This window comes from Dromiciops gliroides, chromosome 3 (genome assembly GCF_019393635.1).
Source record: "Dromiciops gliroides isolate mDroGli1 chromosome 3, mDroGli1.pri, whole genome shotgun sequence".
Classification (NCBI taxonomy): Eukaryota; Metazoa; Chordata; class Mammalia; order Microbiotheria; family Microbiotheriidae; genus Dromiciops; species Dromiciops gliroides.
In genome coordinates this window covers 553,958,290-553,982,397 of record NC_057863.1, presented here as the reverse complement: position 1 = coordinate 553,982,397, position 24,108 = coordinate 553,958,290, and the positions used below count along the sequence as shown (strand labels likewise).

The window sequence follows — 24,108 nt, the reverse complement described above, 5'->3', positions numbered from 1 at the left end:
GGCCTCAGACACTTCACAGTTACTAGCTGTGTGACCCTGGGCAAGTCACTTAACCCCAATTGCCACCCCCCCCCCAAAAAAAAAGAAAATGTGAGCAGGAGGAGTTCAGAGAAACCTGGAAGGACTTGCATGAAATGATGATGAGTGAGATGAGCAGAACCAGGAGAAGATTATACACAGTATCATCAACATTATGTGTTGATCAACTGTGATAAACTTGATTCTTCTCAGCAATACAAAATAGTTCCAAAGGATTCATGATGGAAAAGACTCTCCAAATCCAGGAAAAAAAAAAGGAACTGTGGAATATGGATGCAGATTGAACCATACTATTTCTTTTGTTTTGGGTGCTGTTGTTTTTCTTTTTTAAGGTATTTCCTTTTTCCCTGATTCTTCTTTCAAAGCATGACTAATACAGAAATATGTTTAAAGTGATTGGACATACATAACCTATATCAGATTACTTACTGTCTTGGGGAGGGGGGGAGGGGAAGGAGGGAGAAAAATTTGAAACTAGAAATCTTATAAAAACAAATGTTGAAAACTATCTCTACATGTAATTGGAAAATAATAAAATACTTTTATAATTAAAAAAAAATTAGCCTTAGAGAGTTGGCTGACTTCATGAAACGTTAAATCATTTGCCCATGTTCACAAAGCTAGGATTTGTCAGATAGAAAATTTGAAACCAGGTATTTTTGACTTCAAATAGTGCTTTTTTCACCGCACCCAGTTGCCTAGGAGGTGAAATGATACCAATAACAATGTTATATGTCTCAAATTAATTAATGAGGAAAGAACTTTGTAAATGTTAAAATTTGTTAGAATTGTGATCTGTTTTTTGTTCTGAGATGTAGAATATATTTCATCAGAGAACTAACTGACATGGGGTGATCAGGGCTTTTCCTGAGGCTGCTAAAATTCAGAGGGGCCTGTTTCCTTCCCTGGTGGTTGTCAGCTCTCATGTTGCAACTAATATTCTTTCACCAGCCCCTTAACACAGCTCATCATGTCCCTTCCATAGACAGTGGGCAAGTACCCCCATTGTTGCCAGCCACAGCATTTACTGCCCATTCTTCTTTTTTTTTTTTTTTTGATGAGGCAATTGGGGTTAAGTGACTTGCCCAGGGTCACACAGCTAGTAAGTATTAAGTGTCTGAGGCCAGATTTGAACTCAGGTACTCCTGAATCCACGGCTGGTGCTTTATCCACTGCACCATCTAGCTGACCCCATTTACAGCCCATTCTGACTAAATTTTAATGAAGCAGGAAATATAATACAACTATCTTGCCATTTTCCAGTTGCCTCTTCCCACTGTTTTGTATAGGTGTGTAAGGGTAGAGTGGGGCATTAGGCTGTATTGTAGAAATTCAGCCCAAGTTCTCTAAGAAATAGGATGACCTTTACACAGTTGTATGTCACCTGACTTCAAGTGGCTCACATGAGAGCTTCATGGGGGAATAATTTTACCTAGCATTTATAGTGTTTAGGTTTTGCAAAATGCTTTACACATTATGTCATTTGATAATTCCAGTAATTCTGGCTTTAGGTACTCTTTTATCCTGATTTTACAGATGAAGAAATGGAAGCAGAGAAATTCTCACTTCTCCTTAGTAAAATGTCTGAAGCAGGGTTTGAACTCTGATCTTCCTATCCACCCCATGGTGAAAGTAGAGTCAAGATGTTAAAATATTCACTCTGTTTAGGCTAAAATTCTAGCTATTCTGTCTAAAATATCTAATGAGTGGTCGCAAATAAATTATAAGCTTTAGCAAGAGTTAGACTTTTAAGCATTTATTTAGGAGAATAAGAATCTGGTAAAGAGAGAGAGAAAGGCTTATATTCATCTATCTATTAAAGGAAGAGCGCATTTCTAGCTCCGCTCTCCACCAGAGTCCACAGGAAAGAGCACGAGTCAGAGCGCCGGGCTCCCCCTTCTTCCCCCCACAAGCAAACATCACTTCCTGATGCCAAAGAAAAGATGCATGGTCTGGCCCTCAGAGACCTTCACCTCATGGCAGAGCTTTTCTACAGTAAGTCTCCAGCAGGTGGCATCATTCCAATCATTACAATTATAATCCAGTTGACATCTACCTGTTCCCTGAACAAGTGATGACCACACCAGCAGCAGTCTTGTCTTTCCCTAAAACCATCCCTGAATCCTTGCTCCATGTATCAGTATTTCCATTTATGCCTCTGTTTATTTATATATTTATTTGCTTGTTTTTTTGCCAGGCAATAAGGGTCAAGTGACTTGTCCAGGGTCACACAGCTAGTAAGTGTCAAATGGCTGAGGTGGGATTTGGACTCAGGTCCTCCTGAATCTAGTGCTGGAGCTTTATCCTCTGAACCACTTAGCTACCCCCACCTCTGTTTAATTTGCATTCTCCCTTTTCTCTATCACGTGGTATATTCTAACTGTCTTGTGTGGTGGAGGAGACAATTCCACTATGGAATGAGGGCAGTACTAGACACTGAATATTTAGAGTTTCTGAATATCTCTGCATTTGCTTATAATGAATTGGTAGAGAAGTAGGAGGAACTGGACTCTTAGAGAGGCTTTGTGAATTGCATAATTAACAGCTTCAAAACACATCAGTATAATATGCTACATAAATACAAAGTGCATTACAAAGATGTTCATAGAATTTGAAAACAAATACTACTTACAGCATAGCCCACCCAAGCAGCTGCCAGTTACTGTCCACAAAGCTGGCTGAAGGAATAGGTGCCAAATGGCTTAGTGAGCTGGATGCCTAGGGCAGAAATAAAACCCAGTGGCAGGTATAAGTCAGTCAACTGTGGTGTTCACTTTCCCTTCTATAATCAGGAATATAGAAATACTTCTAAGTAAATTAACAGCCTCAAATTGTTTGGAAGTTATAAGGAAACAGAGGGGGCCACTAGGTGGTGCAGTGGATAAAGCACCGGCCCTGGATTCAGGAGTTCCTGGGTTCAAATCCGGCCTCAGACACTTGGCATTTACTAGCTGTGTGACCCTGGGCAAGTCACTTAACCCCCATTGCCTTGCAAAAACAAAAACAAAAACAAAAAAGGAAACAGATCATCTGGAGTGTAAACTCATTGAAGGCAGGAAATTTTTATTTAATTTTGCATTTTTATACTCAGCATCCATTATTCTACCTTGTCAAATGTGGTGTTTAAGTTCATCAAAACTAACTTAAACACCAACCAAGTTTGACATTATACTCAGTGTTCTACTTCCACAGTTTCCACATCCTGAAAAGACAGAAGTAAATTCTTTTTCAATAGCATTTAGTTTCATTTTATTCTGTTGTTGTTATTTCCATTTCTGTTATTGTCATTCTTCATGCTTTTGCCTACTTTGCATCCATTGATACAATCTCCGTGTATTTCTCCATATTAATTATGTTGATCATTTCTTAGAGCACAATAAATTCCTTTATGTCCATATACCACAAGTTCATTTAGCCATTCTGAAGCTGATTCATATCTAATTTGTTTCCAGGTCTTTGTTATTTACTCTAGAAAGTGGTGCTAAAATATTTTGGTGATTGTTGAGCATTTCTTTTTGTCAGTGACCTCATTGGTGGGTATGTGCCCCTCATTGGAATTTCCTTGTTAAAGGGCAATGAGGGTTAAGTGACTTGGGCAGGGTCACACAGCTAGTAAGTGTCAAGTGTCTGAGGACAAATTTCAACTCAGGTCCTCCTGAATCCAGGGCTTTTGCTTTATCTATTGTGTCTCCTAGCTGCTGCCCCGTATTTCATTCTTTTTTTAACATAAATATAAATTGTGTTCCTTAGTAGGTACACCAATTAACATGTCCATCAATGATGTATTAATATCTCTCAGAAAGAAATTATTAAGTGCTTACTATATGCACAACAGTATATCCAACAAGATATAAAGATAAGTTATAAATATTTCTTAACTCACATACATATAAATATAGAAATACATATGTACATATATATACACATACATATATGTGTGTAATTGATAGCCACAAAATAACAAAATAATCAGAAGATGATCACTGGCATATTAGGTTAGAATATTTTTGGATGATTTATAGAAAGAAGTGATCAAAAATAAAGATTATATAGACACAGTTGGTTGCAAACTACATTGATAGAGGGGTTGGTCACAGCAATAATAAAATTGACCAATGGAATTATTAATTCATCTTGCTATCAGCGATCTTAAGTAAACAGAACGGGTTAGATCTACTGCTCCCGCTCGCTCGCTCTCTCTCTCTCTCTCTCTCTCTCTCTCTCTCTCTCTCTCTCTCTCTCCAAACACATATACACACACACATACCTATAATGGAAAATAGAGGATAAGAAATGTATAAGTGAACTACAAAATGCTATCTACAGTTTAAAGAAAAAGTCATTTCTGACAGGTCGATCAAAGCTTCATAGAAGTGACTTTTGAAGTAGGCATTGACAGAAGGCTAAGATGTTGGTATTGAAGGATGGATAAGATTTCAACAGGTGACATTAGAGGAAGGAAGAGGGAAAGAATTCTGAAATCATAAAATAGTGCAACTAAGGATGTGTGGAGAACAAATCTTGAGAGTGATATTAGGTGTATTAGGGACAATGAGTAGCCTAATAGAACCAGAGGATAGTGACTATGCTTGGAATCATGGGATCACAGGCCTAGAGTTAGAAGGCTAAGGCTTATCAAATGACTCTATTTACCAAAACATAAACAGATCCAGAGGTGTTGAAAGACTTGCCTGAACTAATGTAGGTACTGAGTAGCAAAGCCTGGCTATCCACCTGGGTCCTTTGTCTCCAAATCCAGTTCTATTTCTATACGTCTATGAAAAAACTCCTCTACAAAATGCTATTTGAAACTAGGAGCTGACTCACAGTTAGTGGTAGTGAATGTCCTGTCATTGTAGGTCTTTAGAGAGAGAGAGAGAGCAGATGAGCATTGCTATGGCAACTACAAATGGAGTTAATCCTTCAAGTAGAGGTTGGGCTAGATAACTTCTGAGGTTTCTTCCTCTTCTATAATTTCTTTCTTTCTTTTTTTTTTTTTTGTGAGGCAATTGGGGTTAAGTGACTTGCCCAGGGTCACACAGCTAGTCAGTGTGTAAAGTGTCTGAGGCCAGATTTGAACTCAGGTCCTCCTGAATCAAGGGCCAGTGCTCTATCCACTGCGCCACCTAGCTGCCCCATTCTATAATTTCTAAGATAACATTGGAAAGGCAGAGTGTTTTAATGGAAAGAATGTTTGATTTTGAGTCAGAAGTCCTAGGTTCAAATCCAGACTCTGTTATCACTAAGTGTTTAATCTTGAGCACATTTCTCCTTTCCTGGGCCACAGTTCCCTCACTTGTATAATGAAGTATCAGGTCAACTCTAAATAACAATAGTATCAATATAACTTCTGCAATTATTATTAATAACTATGGCATTTTATGGTACTTTCTTTGCAAAATGCTATATATGCATTATTATATATGTATTATGCATGATCTTCACAACAACTTTGTAAGGTAGGCATGGTGCTCACTTTGGCAGCACATATACTAAAAAATTGTAATGATACAGAAAAAAATTAGCATGGCCCCTGTGCAAGGATGACACACAAATTCGTGAAGTAAGGTAGGAATGGATATATCCATTTTACAGATAAGGAAACTGAGTCTGAGTGAGGTTAAAGTGACTTGGCCAACATCAAATAGTAAGAAAGTATTTTACACAGGGTTTGAACTCAGGTTTTCCTGACTCCAAGTATGGCACTTAAGGTTCTGTTACTTATCTAGCTCAAATCTTGATATTACATATTTTTTATTTGATCCTAAAAGGTATTATTTCTTGTTTTAATAACTTTTTTTTTGTTTTTGCTAAAAGTTGTTACACTTGGACTTTACTTGAAATCCACTCACCAGAATAATTAAGACTGTTTTACTTTTTCCAGGGCTTGTTGAATAATAAATACAGATAATGTAAATATGCAGAATGTTGGAACCAGTGACTGAAGTGCTGTTGAATACAGACATCGAACTTCAAAGAGAGTTAAGCTTCTAGGCCTTCTGAGACTCAGAAATTCGGTCTTTCTGAAGCATTGCCCTGATACTCTGGAAGCCTTGGCCAAAGTCATACACCCTACTCACTCTCTGCCAGGGATAGCTCATTGCACAGCATGAAGGAACAGGGACACATCCCAGGCATCAGAGAGGCTCAGGATTGGAAGGGAGGTCAAAGGAAAGCCATGAAAGCCTATTGAATATTCCCCAGCCATAAGCTTTTGTTTAAACTGATTCTTAAACTTTTCTAAGTCAATCAGAGGGCTAAGGGAGAGAATATTAAATTCTCTTGCCTCCCATTAGATCACTGAAAAGCCTGAGCCAGTTGACTATGTTTTGTGCCTCTGTTTCCCTGGCTTAGTTAAAGAAGTTATAGAAACAAGTCTTTCTTCCCCAATAGCAGTTCTATGGATACCCAATTCCACATATTCAGAAAAGAAGGCTCCACCAGTGACAAATCTTCCCATCTTTCCAAGCCCTGCCTAAGTGTGACCTCCTCCTTGAAGCCTTATTTGACCTTCTCCTCCCTCTACAAGTATTACAATGATCTGTAATTTCACTGGTGTGAGTACTTATTCCAGTAGTGCAGATCATAGCCCTTCCAAGACTTCTATCAATTAATAAGCATTGGTTAATTGCTTCTATGTGTCAAGAATTGCTATAAGCACTCTGGACAGAAAAAGAGGCAAAAGACAGGCCAACCACTCAAGAAGTTTATCATCTAATGGGGGAGACAGCATACAAGGTATGTACAGAAAATGAATGGGAAACAATTAGCAGAGGGAAGGAACTAGAATTAAGCGAGGTTGGGAAAGGCTTCCTATAGAAGATGAGATTTTAATTGGGACTTCAAAGGAAAATAGGGATGTTGGTAGGGAGAGTTGAAGCAGAGAAAATGTTGTTAGTTGAGAGATGGACATCATAAGTGATAATTATATATTTCCATGGCCATCCATGACTTACAAAGGCTGGACCAGTGGGGCCATACAGTAGAGGAAATCTTTTTTCAGCTTGTCAGAGCCTGCCATAACTTCTGCCTATAAAATCATCTTTAAGAGTCCATGGTAACCTTCCCAGGAAGATCAGGGGTCAGTAGAATACTTCTCTGGAAGAAGAATGATTTGATAGCCAACATTTAAATAGTGTTTTCTTATGTAAACTTATTTTTAACATATATGCCCTACACTCCCATGATCATCATAACAACCCTGTGAAGCACAAATTTAAAGTGCTATCATGATCCAAGACAAGTACAAAAGACCCAACATAAAAAATGCTATCTACCCCCAAAGAGAAAGAATTGATGACCTCTGAGACTGAAGCATGCTTTTTTAAACTTTATTTTTCTTTTATGCATGTGTGCTTTCTTTTGCAGCATGGCTAATATAGAAATTTGCTCTGCAAACTTCACATGAATAATGGATATCATATTGTTCCCCTTCTCCAGGGATAGGAAGGAAAGAAAGAATTTGGAGCTCAAAATTTTAAAGCATTAAAATTTTTAAAATGTTATTAGGAAATGTTTAACAAAAGAAATAAACTATATTAAACATTTTTAAAAAGGAAGTGCTACCTATGACCTGCTCAAAGAATCCTTACAAATAGGAATTATTATTATCCTCATTTTAGAGATAAGGAAAATGACATTCAGAGTAGTGGGGTGACTTCCCCCAATCATATAGCTTCCAAAGATTCAATCCTATTCTGAATCTAGCTCCAGTATTCTCACCGATATCCCACAGCTGTATCTCTCAGAATGATGTGTTTCTGCTACTCATAAAGACTCTCTTTTTATCTTTGTTTTTGTGTGCTACTTGCATGCAAAGCCATAACTAGGGTGGAGCAACCAATCATTTGCCTGAGGGCTTCACATTTATAAGGCATGTCCGATGCAGGAATTCAGTAATGTAGAAAAACCAAAGCTCAACAATTTTGATTACTATTTAAAACATACAGCTACTCAAGTACTGGAATTGGTGAGCCCACCCTCACATTCTACTTTGTTTCACAAACCCTTACCTGAGAGAGAGTTTTGTGCTACGTACCTCAGGTTCAAAAATGCTACTATAGCTCTGCTTACCTACTCTTCAGAGGCTTGGATTGATTGATAATGATTCTGTGAGAAAATAATTATTAATAATGGGTTTGGGGGTGAGACCCAGTGACCCTTCCCCCACTCAGGAACTCTGGCTGGTTTCTCAGAGCTAGCCTTAAAGGTTCTTTAGAGATCAGATTAACTCAGTAGACAACAGAAACCACACCTACCTGAAAACCTTTGCTCTCAGAGCAAAGTTCAGACCTTGAGCTCAGCCCAGTACTGCTCATTTTAATATGGACCACTCTCAGGTCCTATCAACCAATGGAATTGAGTGATCCTAGACAATTAGCTTTGAGCAGTCTGTAAGGGCCTCCTCTCCTCTGGTCCCCAAGTAATCTATCTTGGGCTGGGACTCTGAAGGAGGTAGCCAGGCATCCTCTACCCCCCTTCTCTCTCTAGCTCTAGGTAACGTAGGACCTCTGAACACCGGAGCCATGATTCTGGGGGTTTTTGGCTTGCCTTACATGTGGTCAACTCTTTACTAACATTTAATATAAGTTAATAAATGCTTAATGCCCAAAACTGGTGTAATACCCTCTAATTTATAAATAGCAATATTTTAGAAATCCCAGTTAAGTTCCCCAATAACTTAGAACAGAGACAGGTTTCCCGCCCCTCCCCCCCGGAATATTTTCAAAGGACACAGCACATTTAGAGTTATGAATATTTGTTTGTAAAAGTCCCCCTGAAACAACTTCATGGCATCCCTGATAACATGATTTCATTTTACTTGAAAGTTCATAGAGAACTTTGTAAGAACTTAGCAAATGTTAGGCTGGGAGAGCAGCTCCCTTCTCCTCAATGAACGCCAGCTCCTCAGCATTCTGGGGGCTACAAGATCTCAATGAGGCATCTCAATTTTCTCCAGTAACCCAGTCAATAGGCAATTCTCAGAAATGCTTTTGGTCCTAATCTCCAGAGTAAAATAGCCAGCATTGATTTTTATTATTTTTAATGGAGATTCAAGAAATATATTCAGTGGTCGGATAGTTACATTTCAAAGGTGACTAAAGTCCTCAGTTTTGGTATATACACATTCACACGCACAGACTACTGGCAGTAAATGATCAAAGAAAGAAACTTTTTTTTCAGAATTTTAGGTTTGCAACGGGTTTTAGAGATTATCTGACCCAAGGCTTGTCAATAATTTTTTTAGGTTATGGAACACTATGGCAATCTGGGAAAGCCTATGGACCTCTCCTCAGAATAATGTTTTAAATGCATAAATGAAATGTGTATATAATTAAATATATATGTGTGTGTATATGTATATATGTGTATATTTATATGTATACATACATATATGTGTGTATACCATTTTAAATTAAATGTGCTTTTCAATTTTTTAAAAAAGTTTATGAATCTCAGATTAAGAACCCCTGATCTAGTTCAACCTACCTACCCTATGCAGGAAGATCCCTTTCCAACATCCTGATGGAGGAGAGTATTAAACCACTTTTGCTTAAATAATTATAGTTACTATCTGATTAATCAATCCATTTGGTGTTCTCATGAAGACAACTTGCATCATTCAGCAGGCAATGTCAAGATTAGGTCTTCATTACTTAATGTGTCTTCATTAATGTAGTGTCTTTGTCACTTGGTACAAAGATAATTTTTCATCTATCAATAAAGGTCAAAGAATAGAAGGAAAAGGAAGGAGAAGGCACCCCCCCCCCATTAAATTGAAAACTCCTTGAGGGGTAGTGCTGTCTTTTGAACTTTTTTGTATCTCCATTGCTTAGCATAGTGCCTGGCAAATAGTTATGATGATCAGTTATTTTTCAGTAATGTCTGACTCTTTATGGCACCATTTGGGTTTTTATTGGCAAAGATACTGAAGTGGTTTGCAATTTCCTTCTCCAGCTTATTTTACAAATGAGGAAACTGAGGCAAACAGGGTTAAGTAACTTTCCCTCCATCCCATTATCCTCCATTTATCCTTCTCCTCCAACTCCTCTTCCTCCTCACTCTTGCTCTTTCTCTATCCTATCTCTCCTCAAATGTCTCTTGCTTCTGAGCACAGCATCCCCCAAAATTGCCCTCCTCTTTATCATCACCTCATATTTCTCATCCCCTTCCTTTCTTATCTTCCCATTGGGTAAGACAGGTTCTATGTCAAACTGAGTGTGTGTATATATATGTGTATGTGTATATGTACATACATGTAGATGTGTGTATATATGTATACACACATATATTCCCTTTTTAAACCAATTCAGATGAGAGTGAGCTTCAAACATTTCCCACCAATCCCCATGTTCCTTTCCTTTATAAAAGCTCTTCCTTGTGTGATTCTTTAATGTGAGAAAGTTTATACCATTCTACCTTTCCCTTCCTACTTCTCTCAATACATCCCTCTTTCTCACTCCTACATTCTTTTTGGAGATTATTCCAACGTAACTAATATCTACTCCCTCCTGTTTATGTAGATTCCTTCTAACAGCCCTAATAATAATAAAGTTCTTAGGAGTTAAATGTATCATCTTCTCATATAGAAATATAAAAAGTAAATATTAAATCCATTATAATTACTCTTTCATGTATAATTATATTTTTATGTTTCTCTTGAGTCTTGTATTTGAACTCATTTTTTTTAAGCAGAGTTAAGTGACTTGCTCAGTTTCACACGGTAAGTGTCTAAGGTCGGATTTGAATTCAGGTCCTCTTGAATCCAGGGCCCTGAGCTTTGGATTTTTTCAACAGGAGGACTTGGAAGTTTTCTGTTTCCTTCAATATTCATTTTCCCCCTGAAGTATTGCATTAACATTTTCTGGGTATATTATTCTTGGTTGTAATTTTAGTTCTTTTGCCCTCCAGAACATTATATTCTAAGCCCTCCACTCCTTTTAACATAGAAGCTACTAAATCTCATGTCATCCTGACTGTGGGTCTACAATATTTGAATTATTGTTGTTTTATTTTGTTTTATTTTCTAGCTACTTGAAATATTTTTCTCCTTTACATGGGAGCTCTGGAATTTGGCTATAATATTCCTGGGACTTTTCATTTTGGAATCTCTTTCAAGAGGTCATCAGTGGATTCTTTCAATTTCTATTTGAACTTCTGCATCTAAGATGTTGGGACATTTTTCCCTGATAACTTCTTGTAATAGGCTCTTTTTATCATGGCTTTCAGGTAGTCTGATAATTCTTAAGTTATCTCTTCTCAATCTATTTTCCAGGTCAGTTATTTTTTACCAAAGATATATTTCATATCGTCTTCTATTTTTTTTCATTCCTTTAAGTTGGTGTTATTGTTTCTTTCTCTTTTTTTTTTTTTGGCAGGGCAATGGGGGTTAAGTGACTTGCCCAGGGTCACACAGCGGGTAAGTATCAAGTGTCTCAGGCTGGATTTGAATTCAGGTTCTCTTGAATCCATGGCCAGTGCTTTATACACTGTTCCACCTAGCTGCCCCAGTGTTATTGTTTCTTAAAGTCTCATGGAGTCATTAGCTTCCTCTTGCTCAATTCGAATTTTTAAGGAGTTATTTTCTTTGTGAGCTTATGTACCGCTTTTTGCATTAGACCAATTCTGGTTTTTGAGGAGTTCTTTTCTTCAGTGAATTTTTGTACCTCTTTTATCAAGCAGTTAATTCTCTTTCCATAGTTTTTGTGTCATTTTCATTTGTTTACCCAATTTTTCCTCTACCAATCTATTTCTTTCATTAAGTCTTCCAGAATTTTTGCTGGCCTTGGGTCCAATTAGCATTTCTCTTTGAGGTTTTGCTTATACCTGTTTCTACATTGCTGTCTGCTTTTAAGTTTGTTTCTTGGTCTTTCCTGCCACCGCAATAACTTTTTTATCATTTTTCTTTTTCTTTCTTTTTTTTTTGTTTGCTAATTTTTCCAGCCTATTTCTATTTCTTCACTTTGAACTTTATGTTCAAGTTGGGCTGTGCTCACCTCGGTGTGGGGAGGCACTGTGACAAGCTTCAGGTTTTTTGTACTGCAGTTTTCAGCTATTTGTTTCTAGAGATCTGCAAGTTTTTCATGCTTTCAAGGTGGAACTGTCCTGGTAGAGGTATGGTCACTGCTTTCTCATTCTGTGCCTTGATCTTTACTCAGGGAGGGCCCCTTTTCCCCTGTAGCCACAAGGACCAGTCATCCTTTTCACCTTGGAATTGTAACCAGGTTCCCTGCTCTCCTGGAGCTGCAAATGCTAGTGATCCTCTTAGCCCTAAAACTGTTACCAAGGGCCCCTGTTCCCTTGTGACTTATCACTAACACTCCTCTCCATCCTGGATATTTGACCGAGAACCACTTCTGTGCAATAGAACTGTCAATCAGTGTCATCTGTACTCAATGTCAACAAAGCATCCCCTGTAATTGCTTTCTGACCCCAGTCCTGTCTCTGGGCTGAGAGCTCCCAAAGCTACTGCCACTGCTTTCACAGCTACCTCCAATGCTTACCACTGGTATTCCTGCAACACTCCAGGTCTGGGTATACCCTGGTGTTAAATCTTTCTTCTGTAGAACTCCTTATTTGCATTATACTGGAAAAAAAAAAAAACAAACATCTCCCTCTGACCTTTTCTTGTCTCTGCCACTCCAAAATCTGATTTGAGTCAGTATTATAAAGTTGTTTGGAGAGGAATATTTGAAGAGTTCATCAGGGTCCCGACATGTATTTTAGTATGTTGGCTCCTAATTAGAAGCTCAGGGGAAAAAAAAAATGACAACTCTTTAGCAAAGCTAACAACTCTCCCCCCACACAAAAAAGATTTAGATATATATTCTCTCTCTCTCTCTCTCTCTCTCTCTCTCTCTCTCTCTCTCTCTCTCTCTCTCTCTGTCTCTCTGTCTCTCTCTCTCTCTCTCACAGACACACACACACACACACACCCCTCTGTTTTTCCTTTTCCTCTGCTTTCTCATTTTAATTTTGCTAAGTCCAGATCAATACCAGAAAGAGCTGCAGATAGAAAGAGATATTCTGTGAGTGTGGATTTTCTGAAATCATTCCAAAGGAGGTGAATAGAATGAATAGAATCTTGGAACATCATTTAAAGAATTTTAACTTTTCGGGGAAAAAAAGATCAAACTTTTGAAAAAAGCTGTGAAGGCTTAAACTAGATGGTTTAGAAATGGACAGCATTTATTGAATGTCTACTATCTGACAAGCATTGTGTTAAGTGCTAGGAATACAGTGGAGTGGGAAGATGATTCTGTACTCTTAAGGAATTTACAATCTAACATGTGGCAATGTGAGACAACAAGTGAACGACTATGTACAAGCAAGAAATGTATAGAATAAATTGGAGTAATTTCAGAGACAAAGAATGGAGTATACTTGCCTGGAGTCCTGCAGATATCTCTCAGATATCTATTTCCAGTCTCATTCTGGTCTCATTGTTTCCCACCTGATTATTCTCTTAGACGTCATTGTCACCAGAAACTTATCTTCCTGCAAGATAACAGTAACTTTGAAACTTAAACCTCCTCAATGTCCTTTAATTTTGATGCTTCTACCTCCATCTGATTAGACAAGGTGTAGAGTGGACATCAAATAGTTCCTCTCACTCTCTCTATTTAAGGAGAAGGCCTCGCTTATTGTTTCCCAGCTGACTACAGAACTTCATCATGCCCCCATATCCAGAGCCATGCTTCTCCCTTGTCACTCTTTTTAATTTTTTAATGTCTTATCTTTTTCCATTAGATTGCAAGCTCCTTGAGGGCAAGAACTGTCCATTGCTTTGTGTGTGTGTGTCCTCAGGATTTAACACAGTGCCTATTACATATTAGATGTTTAATACATGTTTATTGACTGACTTACTGACTAGCCTCCAACTTGAGCTTCAATCTCAGGTCACCAAATACCAGTTTTACCTTTCTAAATGAATACTGCATGAATATCTCAAACTAACCTGATTAAAACAAATCCTTCCCCTCTTAAAAATAAAAATAAATCATCTCATTCAAATTTTCCTTTTCTTTTGGGAGGTAGAATATACAGTAGAAAGAGAAGGAAAAAGAAAGGAAAGAGAAGAGTCTGAAAATCCGGGTTCAAAAATCCTGCCTCTCTCATTTATGGCCTATGTGACCAGAAACAAATCATTCTACCTTCCTGATCTACAAAATGAAAGAGCTGGAGTAATTTCTTCATTCTTTAGCCTGTTATCCTCATTTTGACCTTCTTTGAGTTCTATGACATGCCCCTATAAATCTTCTCTCTATAAAATGTCATTATCAAATTACTCTTTGTACTCAGAATTCATCAGTATATTCTGCTGCCCCCCATCCCCCATTAGAGACTATAGTCATCCTTTACTTCCATTTTAGGAGGCAAGGGGCACAATAGATGTCTCATTTCCCATACTACTGAAATCAGTTTGGACAATGTTTTGTTTTTTATTTTTGTTTTTACTTTTCTGAGCTGCATTCATTTTGGATTTCTTTGACTTTTTCGACCATGCTCCAACACTGCTAAGCCCTTTCTCCTTTATGTTTCAGTTTCCTTTTGTGTATTATTATTGCACATTACCTTGTAAGCTCTTTGAGGGTAAGAGCTATACATTTATTCATATCTGTATCCCCCATCTCTTATCATGGTACTTGGCACATAGTAGGCACTTAATACATGTTCAATAACCATTACTGACTAAAGGCATCTGAGATCTCTTCTGGCTGTCAACCTTTCATCTTTCTAATCTAATATGGAAAATATCCTCAATTCTTTACTTTCATTTTCTTCCATATCCAATGTGGGGTTCATTTTACCTCAAAAAAATCTGACAACTATATCATTCTCTCCATTAACAAAGCTATCATCCTAGTCAGTATCTTATACTCTAATTTTACCTAGACTTTTACAATAGCTTCCCAGTTCTGTTCCTGGCTTAGCATTTCTCCTCTTTATAATCCATCTTCTATATAACTTTGAAACATATCTTCCAAAAGAACAAATTTGACTGATCATACCTCTGCTTAAAAATGAGAGATAGAGGGCAGCTAGGTGGCACAGTGGATAAAGCATCAGCCCTGGATTCAGGAGGACCTGAGTTCAAATCTGCTTCCTGACACTTGATACTTACTAGCTGTGTGACCCTGGGCAAGTCACTGAACCCTCATTGCCCTGAAAAAAAAAATGAGGACTAATTAGAGAAATCCAAATAAAACAAATCTGAAACTCTACCTTATATCCACCTGATTGTCAAAGGAAGCAAAATAATTGACATAAACTAAAGAAGTTTTGGGGGGAAAAAAGGTAAATTTAATGCACTGTTGCTATAACTGAATTTCCAGCTATTCCAGAAACTTATTTAGAACTATGGCCGAAGAACTATTAAATTATACGTGTTCTTTGACACAGCAATACCATTACTAGTACTATATCCTTAAAGGCTTCAATAAAGCAGGAAATTATACATATGTACAAAAATATAGTAGCTTTTCTTGTGATGACAAAGAACTTGAAATGGCATGGGGTAGGGTTGGAGTGATCATCATTATTTGGGAATAGCTGAAAAAGTTTTGGCATGTATGTGATAGAACACTATTGTACTATATGAAATGATGAAAGGGATTATTTTAGAAAAAAAAAAACTAAAAAAAATTCTGTGAACTGATGCAGAGTGAAGTGAGGAGAACCAGGAGAAAAATTTGTGCAGTAGCAGTAATAGTGTAAAGATAAAAAAGTTGAAATATTTAAGAACTCCCCCCAAAATGGCCAACCACAATTCCAGTGGACTAATGCTGAAACCTGTTATCTATTGCCCAATAGAGAATTCATAGATTCAGAGTGAAAACTGAGATTTTTTTTTGGACATGTTCAATGGGGAATTTGTTTTGCTTATCTATTTAAGCATAAAAACAAAACAGAAATACTTAATGATGATCTACTCTCTATAATAAAATTCAAACTCATCAACTTCCTATCTTATATACTTTTCTATTTCTATTATTCTTTAACCTTCCTAACAATTCTTACATGGCAGCAGAACTGGCCTACCAAGCTGAGCATTCTGTCACCTAGCATATACAGAAACTTTTTTTACATAAATTCAATGTTATCTAAAGAATTCTGGAAGAAACCAGCATTCTACCCCAAATTATAAAAAATCCTTATGCAAAGCAGATGCTGTACAATAAAATTCTGTATGGTGTGAGCAGTATAAATGTTAGAGGGAATCTGAGAAGTATTTCTAAATCAGTTCCCATCTACCTGCAGATACAGTAATTTTCCCTGTGTTCAGTAGTGATTATTATATTTTCACAATGGCAACAAACATGCTTTTGAGGGGAAAAGTGACCAGCAGAAAAACTGAACCAGCAATAGCAATACTAGGTCTGTTTCCAGAGATGATTGGGGAGGAAAGAAAAGAACCTATGTGTTCTAAAATATTTTTATCAGCTCTCTTTTTAATATGCATTTGTCTGTGTGTGTGTGTGTGTGTGTGTGCGTGCGTGCACGCACATATGTGCACTTGATGGTAGTCAATTCCATCATTGGGGAAGGAAGAAATAAAAGAAATGTACATGATAACTTTATTATATAACTTGAAATGAATAGAAAGTTGTACATAAAGATTTGCAGTTTCATGTGCAATCATCTTTGTTAATTATTCTATGTTATAAAAATGCTTGTTAATTTTTTTCCAGAAATTTATTCCAGAAATTAAAAATGAAATAAATATGTAAAAAGTTAACCTAAGCCAAAACACTTGGAAATGAAAATGATAATAATTTTAAAAATATGAAGGAAGACAAAAATTGTCATTGATAGCACATGCATTTAGACTTGTGGTATCTACTGTGAACACCATAGTGAAGGATGCTGCCAAGGTAAAGGAGCATACAAAAAGTAATGCTTGCATGAAGTCATCTGTTTAAAGAACGAGAAGGTGCTATTCTAGAGACAGAGACACTAGTAACTATGTAGATTGAAGACCAGACAGGATATTCCTTTAAGTCCTTTAAGCTTGATGACAATTCAAACCAATGCTCAAAGCCTCTTTTTTAGATTTAAATTTAAAGTCCCCTAAGGAACACTAGTATTTATCGCAAGTAGTGGTTGATTTGCACAATTTAAAAATTGTGCAGGATTTCACAATGGAGCAGGATTTAACTGCTGCTAGTACAGATAGTGAAACAGCAAAGAAGTCAGAGTTCTTACAAAAAATAATAGCTGAAGATACCTACTTTCCAGGGCAAATCTTTAATATAGATGAAAGTGACAGATTCTATCAAAGAATGCCATATTGAACCTACATCTTAGTGGAAGAAAAAACTATACCAGGGCATAAAGCTTTAAAAAAGAGAGCTACTTTTCTGCTAGGACTTGCAAACTAAAACCTGTTTTTGTGCACCACTCAAAAAATCCCAGAGCATTGAAAGGATTCAGCAAGGTAAGAGAACCTGAGCATTATTTTGCTAACTGGAAGACATGGGTATCTCTTATCATCTTTGAATATTGGTTTATGCATTGCTTCATTCCAGAAGTCAAGAAGTTTTGTAATGATAATGGAATTCCTTTAAAGATTCTACTTATTTTGGATGATCCCCCAGATTACCTTTCCCATCTGGATAATTTTAATGAAATTGTAAAAGTGGTCTACCTTTCCAACAACTCTACCTCATTATTACAACCTATGGATCAGAGAATGATTGTAAATTTAACAGTATGTTATTTGTACACTACTTTTGCCTATACAATTGCAGCTTTGGATATACATAAGGACTTATAAAATGAGCTGGAGAAGGAAATGGCAAATCACTCAAGTATCTCTTCCAAGAAAACCCCAAATGAGGTCAATAAGAGTCAGATATAACTAGAAAATGATTAAACAAAAAAGGGCTTGATGTTGAGAGATTTCTGGAAGTCATATAATATTTGCCATGCAATACAGAATATTGCTAAGGCATGAAAAGAAATAACAAAAACATGTTTGAATAGAGTTTGGAAAAGAAGAATGACCACAAGTTGTTCCCAATTTTAATGGATTTTTACAAGGATGAAAGAAGTGAGTGGCAAGATTGTCAAATTAGCACAAGAATTGTACCTAGAAATAGATGAAAATGATGTGGAGGGTTTGTTTCATGAAGATCTAATTGAGCTTCTAGCTACAAAAATTGCAGAGGAAAAAAGAGAAGCTTCCCAACCTGAGGTTGAACCAAAAAAGGTTCACAAACAAACAAACAAAAACAGTTGGCAGAAGCATTTCATTATCTCCCTCAATCTTCCCTCCCTTTTATCAGCCCCACTACCTTTTCTTTACCCTTTTCTCCCTTGCTTCTGCCCTCCCGTCTATCATTTCCCCCCTTTTCCCTTTACCCTTTTACTTCCCTAAAGAATAAATTAAGTTTATCCAAATGAACGTATATATTATTCCCTCTTGGAATCAAATCTAGTGAGAGTAAAATTGAAACAATGTTCACCCCTCCCTTATTTCCCTCTATTGTGATAGATTTTTTGTACCTCTTCATAAGGTGTAATTCACCCCATTCCACCTTCCCTTTCCTCTTCTCCCCATAAAATCCCAATAGGTATGAGATTATACCCCAGAATTATTTCAATCTGCATATCTCCAATCAATAGTAAGAGATTTTTTTTTCCTATGGCTATAAGTAGCTTTGATTATTTCATTTGAAAACTTCACATCTTTTGATCATCTATTGGGAAATGGCTTTTATTTTAATAAATTAGACTCAGTTCTCCATGTGTTTGAGAAATGATGCCTGTCAGACAAACTTGCTTCAAATTTTTTTCACTGTTACGAGTGTTAACTGTATTTCCCTCCATCCTATTCCCTTTCAAGTGATATTTACTCTATTCTCTATCTTCTTTCACCCTGTCCCTCCTTAAATGTGTTTTGCACCTGACTGTCCCTCATCCAATCTTCTTTCCCTTCCTTCATCCCTGTCCCCTTATCCCCATTTCCTCCTACTTTCCTGCAGGGTAAGATATGTCTGTTATTTCCTCATTGAGCCAGTTCTGATGAGATTAAGTTTCACTCACTCCCCAGCACCTCCCCCATCTTCCCCTCCACTGTATAAGCTTTTTCTTGTTTCTTTTAATTGAGATAGTTTACCTCATTCCACCTATCCCTTTCCCTCTCTTCCAGGGCATTCCTCTCTTACCCCTTAATTTTATTTTTTAAACATAGCATTCCTTCATATTCAACTCATACTTATGCCCTCTGTCTAAATATACTCCACACAGCTGCCCTAATAATGAGAAAGTTCTTATGAGTTACAAGTGTCATCTTCCTATTTAGCAATGTAAACAGTTTAACCTTTTAATAACCCTTATGATTTCTTTTTCTTCTTTAACTTTTTATGCTTCCCTAGCGTCTTGTATTTGAAGGTTAAATTTTCTGTTCAGCTCAGGTCTTTTCATCAAGAATGACTGAAATTCCTCTCATTGAATTCTCATTTTTCCCCTGAAGGATTATACTCAATTTTGCTGGGTAGGTGATTCTTGGTTGTAATCTCAGTTCCTTTGCCTTCCTGAAATATCATATACCAAGCTTTCTGATCCTTTAATGCAGAAGGTGCTAGATCTTATGTAATACTGACTGTGGATCCAAAATACTTGAATTGTTTCTTTTTGGCTGCTTGCAATATTTTCTCCTTGACCTAAGAGTTCTGGAATTTGGCTATAATATTCCTGGAAGTTTTAATTTTGGGATCTCTTTCAGGAGGTGATTGGGTAGATTATTTCAATTTCTATTTAACCTTCTGGGTCTAGAATATCAGGACAATTTTCCCTGACAATTTCCATTTCTTGGAAGATGATGTCTAGGCTCTTTTTTTTAAATCATGGCTTTCAGATACTCCAATAATTTTCAAATGATCTCTCCTGGATCTATTTTACATGTTAATTATTTTTCCAATGAGATAGTTCACATTGCCTTCCATTTTTTTTTTAAATTTTGGTTCTGCTTTATTGTTTCTTGATTTCTCATAAAATCATTACCTTCCATTTGCTCAATTCTAATTTGTAAGGAGTTATTTTCTTCAGAGAGCTTTTGTACCTCCTTTTCCATTTGGCCAATTTGGATTTTCAAGGCATTATTTTCTTCATTGTTTTTTTGTAGCTCTTTTGCCATTTGGCCCAGTCTGTTTTTGAAGGTGTTATTTTCTTCAGTATTTGTGTGTGTGTGTGTGTATGTGTCTCCTTTATGAAACTGTTGACTTTTTCCCCATGTTTTTCTTGCATCATTCTCATTTCTCTTTCCATTTTTTCCTCTACTTCTCCTACATTACTTTCAAAGTCTTTTTTGTACCCTTCCATGGCCTAAGACAAATTTATATTTTTCTTGGAAGATTTGGATGTAGGAGCTTTGACTTTGTTATCTTCTTCTGAGGATGTATTTTGATCTCTCCTGTCATCATAGAAACTTTCTAAGGTCAATATTTTTACCTGTTTTCTCTTTTTATCAGCCTATTTATTAACATTTATCTCTTTGTTAATGTGGGGCACTCCTTCCAGGGTGGAGGGTACATGGTCCCAAGCTTCAGCGGGCCTGAGCAGCTGTTTTCTGAGATACCTCTAGGAATTTGTAAGTCCTTAGTTCTTCCAAGGTGGTATGATTTAAGGAGAGGTATGTTTACTACTTTATTGCTCTGTGCTCTGGTGTACAAGCAATCGCAGGCCAGTTTCTCTGCCTTGGAACCAGGAACAGAATCCTGTTCCACTGTTGCTGCAAGTTCTTGTGTGCTTATGCTCCTCTCCTGCTTGGAACTGCCACCTAAGACTGTGACCTGGATCTGAGTATGAGCAAAACAACATAGTCCTGCCTCAGTGCTTCTGGGCAACCCCACTACCATCTGTAGACTGAGTTCTGCTGCTGATTCAGAGGTTCCTGAAGCCTGCTCCTGTTTTGCTGTGGCTGGGTCTGTTCTGTGGCTGGGCCTTCACTGTTGCGGTCTATGCTGGGCTGTGCTCCACTCTCACCCTGGCACAACAGACCCCTCCTGCCAACCCTCCAAGTTGTGTTTGACTGGAAACTTATTTCACCCAGTCCTTTTCTGGGCTCTGCTGCTCCAGGAATTGTACTGTGGCATTTTTTGAAAGTATCTAGTAGGGGCCTCTTGCAGAGCTCAGGGAAGTCACTGCCCCTCCTTTGCTATCTTCTTATATACATTTTAAACAAAAGCAGTTAAGAAATTTTGGAGGCTTATTCAGTGGTTTACATTCTCAAGGGGAGGAGAAGTGAGGGATTCCAATGTTCAAGGAGGTGACCTTTAATACACAAATCAGAAAGCATCCTTGGTGATAAGCAGTTTATAGCTCAAGGCTTAATTAGGAGATATCTTGATAAGGAGATCTTTTAAAAAGAGGATAATTCTGAGAGTCCCATAACCAGAGCTGGGGGGCAGACAGCTGGAGACAATAAGATTATAAGCAGGATATGTTCATAGTCTCCTAACTTGCAGTTAGGCAAGATAGGAATGTCTTTTGAAGGTCCATAATCATCAAATAGTTCAGGATTTGCTTCAATGCTGGTATGAGCTTAATTGGCCTCAGAGTTACTAATTTTCCAACTAGGTTGACTTTGGTCACTGCAAAGGATTGTTGGTGTGTTAGACAGTGTAGCCATTCTTCATAAGTTGTTCTGATTACCTGGATAAGTGGGAGACTCAAGCAATTCAAGGTATCCATTTTCACATATGTCTTCATTTTAGTGCATTTTATGACTCATGTAAAGGGATTATTCAATGCATGCCTTTGTTATATAGGCTAAGTGAAGTGGGATGATGGGGAAATTTGCATTATGTAAAAATCACTTTACATAAAAATCAGTTGATGTAAAGATATATTGAAACATCTACTTACTTAAATGGAGAACTGTCTGTACCTTTGTGTAGATTGTACTGAGACTGCATTTTATTTATTTGTTTGTTTGTTTATTTATTTATTTATTATGTAGATTGTACTGAGACTGAATTTTATTTATTTGTTTGTTTGTTTATTTATTTATTGTGAGGCAATAAGGGTTAAGTGACTTTCCCAGGGTAACACAGCTAGTAAGTGTCAAGTGTCTGAGCCTGGATTTGAACTCAGGTCCTCCAGAATCCAGAGCCAATGCTTTATCCACTGTGCCACCTAGCTGCCCCCTGCACTTCCTCTTAAACTCTATTCCTTACATATTTTTCAAGGTCTTTCCTATATGGCACTTCCTATGAAAAGTCTTTCATAATTTTCTTACTAATTAATAGTATTAACCAAAACTATTTTCCAAAATTACAAAAATAGTAAGTGACAGATCAGGGAAGCGATCCTAAATCTTCTGTCTTCCAATCCAGTGAGCTTTTCACTTCAGTCATCATATGAGAAGGGTTGTCTTTACTTAGCCTAGCCACATAAACCTTGACTAGAAACAATGAATACATTTTATGTTGAAAAGAAGCAAATTTGATGTAAGAGTAAAAAAAATCTCAATAATATTTCAAGCAATCTAAAAGTAGAATAGGTTGCTGCTTTTAAAAAAGAATGATGATAATGATCATTAAATATATTGCTTTAAGGTTTACAAAGTACTTTACTAATTTTATCTCATTTTATTTTCAAAGCAGTACCAGAATATAGATGTTTTTACTACCACATTTTACAGTTGAAGAAAAGTGAGGTAAACAGAGGTTAAATGACTTGTCTAGGGTCATACAGCTATTATGTGTCTAACATAAAATTTAAACTCAGCATTTTCTTACTCCAGGCTAGCACTTAATTCACTATGCCACCTAATGAATGCACCTTCAGTGGGAGATTTTTTAACTATTTTGAACTCTTCATCTTGCTTTGGTCAAATGCCAAAAGTATTGTGGATGGGATACCTATTCAAGTATGAGTTAGACCAAATAGATTTTAGAGTATCTTTTAAATCTAAAATTCTGTGTCTCACAGATCACTTCTTTTTTTTTGTTGTTTGTTTGTTTCTGTTTTTTTTAATAAAGTATTTTATTTATTTATTTATTCCTGTTACATGTAAAGATAGTTCTCAACTTTTGTTTATACAAGCTTTCCAATTTCAGATTTTTATCCCTCCCTCCCCCCTCCCCATAACAGCAGGTAATCTCTCAGATCACTTCTGACATTTTAAAATAAATGTATTTCCATCTGTAATAGATATGTTGAAATAGCTATCTGCTTCTTAATTTAGCTTTTTTATAGCAGTTATATATATATATATATATATATATATATATATATATATATATATATATATATGATATGGGGGGGAAACCAATAGGAGAAAGCACATGGGTCCTTAAGATTCCTCTGTAAAGAATTACACTCTTGCACAAGACCTAATTAGGAATAAGAGAACAGGTTTATTGGGGTACAAGAGAAACCGGCTGGGAGGAAGGTTTTGCCAGAACAAAACGCTTTCCCCCCTGGCTAACTTGTGGGGTACCATTTTATAGGGTTTAGATGGGGATGGGTAAGAGTCTCTTATTGTGTGAGGGGCTGGTGGTCTTCCCGAATTGGGCTGGGGTTGGAAGAATCCCTCGTGAGAGATCTGGTGGTGGGTGTCAACTTTGTCCTGATGGGTCTAAGCAGTCTGCTGATGGGGCGGTTCCAGGTGGTCTTCTCCTGGATTACCTCATCCAGATGCTTAGAATGACTGGAATGTAGGGTGATGGTCCTAGAGCATGCTCAGTTTGATCTGTGCCGATTATCTCCGTTAGGTGAGTGTGTGTGTCCTTGATTGTGTTCAAGGAGAGGCCTACTTGATTTCAAGGGAAAACCCCTGAGGTTTCAATGAAAAAGTTCCTTGAACCCCCCAGAGAATTGTTGGGGTGACCGGGGCCCATAATCCTCCCATGACATATATATGTAGATATATACATGTACATATATGTATGATTACATTCCATTTTTTTGACAAATCATTATCATCCTCAATATTCTACACAAATATTTATTAATTGACTTATAAATATAAGGCACCATGCAAACAGTCCTATTTATCCCAAAGGCAAATATAATGAAGGGAAATAATATGCCATAGACCTTGAAAGATAGGCAGGAAGC

The 24,108-nt window shown here is 37.0% G+C and overlaps 1 non-coding gene across 1 annotated transcript; it reads left to right on the top strand.

The window, feature by feature from the left end:
• The first annotated feature begins 5,507 nt into the window (after positions 1 to 5,507).
• Positions 5,508 to 5,617, top strand: LOC122752284. The gene has a single exon (XR_006356057.1). It is a non-coding gene; the product is annotated as a U6 spliceosomal RNA (small nuclear RNA).
• The last annotated feature ends 18,491 nt before the right edge of the window (positions 5,618 to 24,108 follow it).